Source organism: Rana temporaria, chromosome 6, assembly GCF_905171775.1.
Source record: "Rana temporaria chromosome 6, aRanTem1.1, whole genome shotgun sequence".
NCBI lineage: Eukaryota > Metazoa > Chordata > Amphibia > Anura > Ranidae > Rana > Rana temporaria.
The window spans coordinates 31,599,721-31,606,091 of NC_053494.1; positions in this window are offsets into that span (position 1 = coordinate 31,599,721).

A 6,371-nucleotide genomic window follows, 5' to 3' on the forward strand; every position below is an offset into this window, starting at 1 on the left:
CCTAAATATTGGTGCTAAAATGACCCTTTTGTAAATGATGGTAGTAATATTTTTATGGTTGATATGAATTGCATTACTTCAACTGGCCACAAGAGAGCGCACACAACCCACATCTCAGATCTTTTATACTGTATACAGCTCCTTGTGATCAATTATTTAATAAATCCATGAATAATTTTTCTATGAGGCTCAACATTTATGTTTCTATAGTGCTCAATGTGCCCAAATGTATCGCGTATATATGAATGAGTGATTACTGGGGTGGGGAACGATAAAAAAATTGATTGGTTTGAGAGTAACTTGGTTTTGAGCGTTTTGCAAGACAAGCAAAATGTCTTAATAAATGTTGCCTTGATATACAAGCGATATCTTGATATAAGAGTAGCGTCATGTCACAACTAAGTAAAAAATACAAGAGAGGAGCCTCTAAGGCCCCTTTCACACTGGGGGGTATAGCGCTGCTAAAAATAGCGGCGCTATACCGTTGGAATTCCCGCGGGATTCGGCCGCTAGCGGTGCGGTATTAACCCCAGCTAGCGGCTGAAAAAGGGTTAACACCGCCCGCAATGCGCCTCGCCCGCAGCTGCTGAAGAGGTGCGAGGGCCACATGAAATGGCCTGGAGGGCCGGATTCGGCCCGCGGGCCTTGTGTTTGACACCTGTGATCTAAACCATTCCATTGTAGCTCTGGCTGTATGTTTAGGGTTGTTGTCCTCCTGGAAGGTGAACCTTCGCCCCAGTCTCAAATCTTTTCCAGACTCTAAGGCCTCGTACACACGATTGGTTAACCAGAGGACAACGGTCTGAAGGACCGTTGTCTTAGGTTAACCGATGAAGCTTACTGATGGTCCGTCGTGCCTACACACCATAGGTTAAATAACCGATCGTGTCAGAACGCGGTGACGTAAAACACAACGACGTGCTGAAAAAAACGAAGTTCAATGCTTCCAAGCATGCGTCGACTTGATTCTGAGCATGCGTGGATTTTTAACCGATGGTTTTGCATACTAACGATCGGTTTTGACCTATCGGTTAGGCGTCCATCGGTTAAATTTTAAAGCAAGTTCCTATTTTTTTAACCGAAGGTTAAATAACCTATGGGGCCCACACACGATCGGTTTTGACCGATGAAAACGGTCCTTCAGACCGTTGTCCTCTGGCTATCCTATCGCGTGTACGCGGCCTTACAGGTTTTTTTCTAAGATTGCCCTGTATTTGGCTCCATCCATCTTCCCATCAACTCTGACCAGCTTCCCTTTTGCTTTTAGGTGAAAAAGTAAAATTTTGGTCTCCTCTGACCAGAGCACCTTCTTCCACATGTTTGCTGTGTCCCCCACATGGCTTCTTACACACTGCAAACTGGACTTCTTATGGCTTTCTTTCAACAATGACTTTCTTCTTGCCACTCTTCCATAAAGGCCAGATTTGTGAAGTGCGCGACTAATGGCGCTTACACACGGTCAGAATTTCCAACAAGAAAAGTTTGATGTGGGATTTCGTGTGTAGGCCCCATTGGACTTTTTCTGTCGGAACTTCCGACAGCAAACATTTGAGAGCTGGTTCTCAAATTTCCCGAAGGGAAAAGTTCTTGTCGGAAATTCCGCTCGTCTGTATGCAATTCCGATGCACAAAAAAACACGCATGCTCTGAATCATTGAACTTCATTTTTCTCGACTCATTGTAGTGTTCTACGCCACCACGCTCTTGACGTTTTGTGTGACCGTGTGTATGCAACACAAATTTGAGCCAAAATTCCATCGGAAAAAAATCCACGGTTTTGTTGTCGGAATTTCCGATCGTGTGTACGCGGCATTATAGTTGTCCTGTGGACAGATTCTCCCACCTGAGCTGTGGATCTCTGCAGCTCCTCCAGAGTTACCATGGGCCTCTTGGCTGCTTCTCTGAGGCCCCGTACACACGGCCGAGAAACTCGACGTGCTTGGCACGTCGAGTTCCTCGTCGAGTTCTGGGATGAAGCCGCCGAGGAGCTCGGCGGGACGCCTTCTCCCATAGAACAACGAGAAAATAGAGAACATGTTCTCTATTTTCTCGTCGAGCTCCTCGGCGGCTCCATCGAGCCAAAACTGTACAGACGACAGAGTTTCTCGGCAGAATCCGGGTTTTGACCGAGTTTCTCGGTGAATTCTGCCGAGAAACTCTGTCGTGTGTACGGGGCCTGATGAATGCTCTCCTTGCCCGGCCTGTCAGTTTAGGTGGACGGCCATGTCTTGGTAGGTTTGCAGTTGTGCCATACTCTTTTCATTTTCTGATGATGGATTGAACAGAGCTCTGTGAGATGTTCAAAGCTTGGCATATTTTTAATGTTTAATTAAACTTCTCCACAACTTTATTCCTGAACTGTCTGGTGTGGTGTGTTCCTGGGCCTTCATGATGCTGTTTGTTCACTAAGTTCTCTAACAAACCTCTGAGGGCTTCACAGAACAGCTGTTTTTCTCCCCCAGAGCTTAAATTACACACAAGTGGTCTAATTAGGGCAGTGGTCATCAACCCTGTCCTCAGGGCCCACTAACAGGCCAGGTTTGCAAGATAACTGAAATACATCACAGGTGATATCATTTGCTGCTCAGTGATTGCAGTATTCTAGTCTGCATCTCCCCAAGGTAATACATAAAACCTGATCTGTTAGTGGGCCCTGAGGACAGGGTTTATGACCACTGAATTAGGTGACTTCTGAAGGTAATTGGAACCACTAGATTTTAGTTAGGAGTATCAGAGTAAAGACACATTTGCCCCACTGTTTACACACACAGGGCTGATGGGGCAGGTGACATTTTTTTTCTTCTGGTACCTGTAGATGGCGCCACCTGCGACACGATTCATACACTGCACCCTTTATAGGTTTGCTCTGCCTTTGATAAACAATACAAGGCAGTAAAAAGGGCTGACAGAGCAGACAGTTACACCATAGATAATAGCATGTATGTTCCTTTTTATTTTAAAGTAAGTACAGGTTTGCAAAAAAACAAAACAAAATCAGAGGCATCATATGTACAAATACATTTTATTTAAAGGAGGCCTGGCAGGACAACATATGCAGGTTTTCCATTGGAGAATAAGGCTAGGACTCAGGGTTAGGGTTAGGGTTTAGGGTGTTAGGGTTTTACCTTGAAGAATAAGGCCCAAACCTAGACCTAATTTTAAAAATCCCAGCTGCCTGGCTGTCATGCCTCATCCCTAAAGCCCATCTCTGGGCTGATGGTGGAGTCAGAACATCTAATCTTCATTTGGGGGGGGGGTCACAAAAGTATTAAAGCTCAACTCCGGTTAAAGGAAAAATGCCCCCACACTGCAAGGGTTAAACGTTAATTTATGGCTCCATTCCCACCAATGCGTTTTTTTCCCCCCACCAATGCGTTTTTACATGCTTTTTGCAGACATGCTTTTAACATGGGTTCCTATGGAAGACATTTACATCAATGCATTTTTGTGCCTCTGCGTTTTTGGAAAGGGTCGGGGACTTTTTCTAAACACAAAACTTTGCTGGTTTTTTTTTGCATTTTTGGGTCAATAGACTTCAATGGAGAAGCTGCAGAAAAGCATTTTACCATGATATGTGTTTTTTAATCTGCCCAACAACAGGATTTGCCAAAAACAAAAAAACACAAATGCGTGGAAGAATCGCGTGTTCAAAAAATGCAAAAAACGCTCAAAAGCAACATGCATAGATGTGAATCCGGCCTAAGAGGCTATAAAAAGCAGTTTTACTTAGCTAATCCTCCACTCCCCCAGCAGATGGCGCTCTCCTCTAATTCACAATCAGAGGACCTGCATCCCCATGTGCATAGAGGAGAAGAGGCTGCAGGGGCCGGTGGTAAAACGTGAAGGAGCAGAAGGACGGGCAAGTAAAAATGCTTTTTGGCTCCCTTAATATGATCAAGAATTTAACCTGGACTTCGGCTTTAAGATTTTAATACTTTTGAGGCAGTGACCCCGAACAAAGATACAGTATAGATGTTGGGACTCCACCAGCTGCACACTTATTCGGGGCTTGTTACTCCAAAACGGTTAGAGCCAGAAAATCACCGACAGCCAGGGAACTGGCATTTTCAGGAGAAGGTCTGTAACAGCAGACTCAATAATTCAGTCCTGCCAGGTTACCGTGAGGATAAAGTCTTCATTTCCCATATCGATATCAATAAGGCATGATCCTTTTACTTTCTTTAGTGGAATGTACAAAAATAAAACATTCAGACTTCTATGTATTAAGTGTGTCTCTCCTGAGGTTGCTGTGAGTGCCACCGTGCACTACTGGATACTACAAATCAAGGCAATTCCAGAAACTGTTTTCTTTGTATACAGACAGCGGCACCCCAAACTGTGACAACCAGCAATATTTCTTAAAGAAGAATTCCAGGTATGGATATTCTATACATAGATACATTGGTCCAGCTTTGATCAATTTACCCATGCATACTGTATATAATATCTGGGCGATGCCCCTGGAAGCTTAAAAACATTGTTATAGACACCGCTACCACTCTCCACTACATTTCCGAGTCCCATGCCAAGCAGGGGCGGATCCAGGGGGGGGGGGGGGCAACAGAGCAATTGCCACCCCAGAGAAATTTGTGTTAGTTGCAGAATTTGCGGGCACTGCAGAGTCTGAGCGGGCGGTAGTTGCAGTATTCGCGGGCGCTGGAGAGTCTGAGCGGGTGGTAGTTGTGGAATTTGCGGGCACTGCAGAGTCTGAGCAGGAGGTAGTTGCGGAATTCGCGGGCGCCAGAGAGTCTGAGTGGGCGGTAGTTGCGGAATTTGCGGGCGCCGGAGAGTCTGAGCGGGTGGCTCCGTGGCGAGTGAGAGTGGGAGGTCAGGTGGTCGGCTCTGTGGGTGTGAGGGCAGCTGGCCAATCAACAAGCCGGCGGCGGGGGGAGGCAGAGAGATGATATCATCTCTCACCGCCCTGCGCCCGCCTTGCATCCCTGCAGTAACTTCCGCCCTCACTGTGCAGTCAGCAGAGAGATTACATCATCTCTCTGCTGCCTGACACTGACAAGCAAAGCACCACCTTAGCAAGTGACAATCCGCAAGGTGAGGCAGGTGAGGTGGCAAGTGAAAATCTGCATCTGGTGGCAGGCAAGTGACATTCCGCAACTTGTGGCATGGCAAGTGACAATCTGCAACATGTGGCAGGTGACGTGAAAAGTGACAATCCGCAACTTGTGGCAGGTGATGTGGCAAGTGACAATCTGCATCTGGTGGCAGGTGGCATGGCAAGCGACAATCTGCAACATGTGGCAGGTGATGTGGCAAGTGACAATCTGCATCTGGTGGCAGGCAAGTGACATTCTGCAACGTGTGGCAGGTGACGTGGCAAGTGACAAGCTGCATGTGGTGGTAGGTGACGTGGCAAGTGACACAATCGGGGCTCCCACTGATTCTACATTATGGTGAGTTGAACCATTTCATTTTATATTATAATGTAATAATAGAAATAATGCATTTCAATCATCCTGACACCAAAACAACCATGGTGCCGTGATCATTGAAGCGCTAACACCAGCCATTACCCTGATAAATTGCCCCACAAAAAAATATTTTCTGGTAATGCCCCTCCCGAGAATAGACTCTGGATCCGCCTCTGATGCCAAGTGGCTGGGCTGCAGCATTCTGAACATTTTCTGAATGAATGCAAAGTGTTCGCCGATTGGACAAGGTGAAGAGGTGGGTTGTCATTCACTGAAAGGCAACTGTACAGAGCAGCCGACCTCCTGAGTTTTAGAATGCAGCAGGCCAGCCGCTCAGCACTGGACCCTGGTGCAAGTGGAGATCACTGGATTAGCGGTGTCTAGCATCTAGGGCCATAGGCCAGGTATGGTGTAAGCCTCGTACACACGGCCGGTTTTCCCGATGAGAAAACTGCAAGGAGAACTTTTGACCGGGAATCCCGGCCGTGTGTGTGCTCCCTTTGCAGTTTTTCCAACGGGAAAACTGCCAAAAACCGCCGGACAAAAAAAAGAACCTGCTCTTTTTTCCCGCCGGGATTCCCGGCTGACTTCCAGGCAGCTTTTGGCAGTTTTCCTATGGGAAACACTGCGATGGAGCATTCACACACGGCCGGGATTCCCGATCAAAGCTCTCATCTGAGTTTTCCAGACGGGAAAACTGGCCGTGTGTAGGGGGAAAAGTTACTGAGTAGGTTCTCGGCTTTCCCCTCTGGATTTCCGACGGAACTTTTCCCGTCGGAAATCCCGCACGTGTGTACTAGGCATATACATACCGTATTTATCGGCGTATAACGCGCACTTTTTTGCCCTGAAAATCAGGGCAAAATCGTGGGTTTGTGGTATACGCCGATACCCGCTTTCCCGCGCCGAGTTTTGAATACTTCGCCGACATATACCGAGCGCAGTA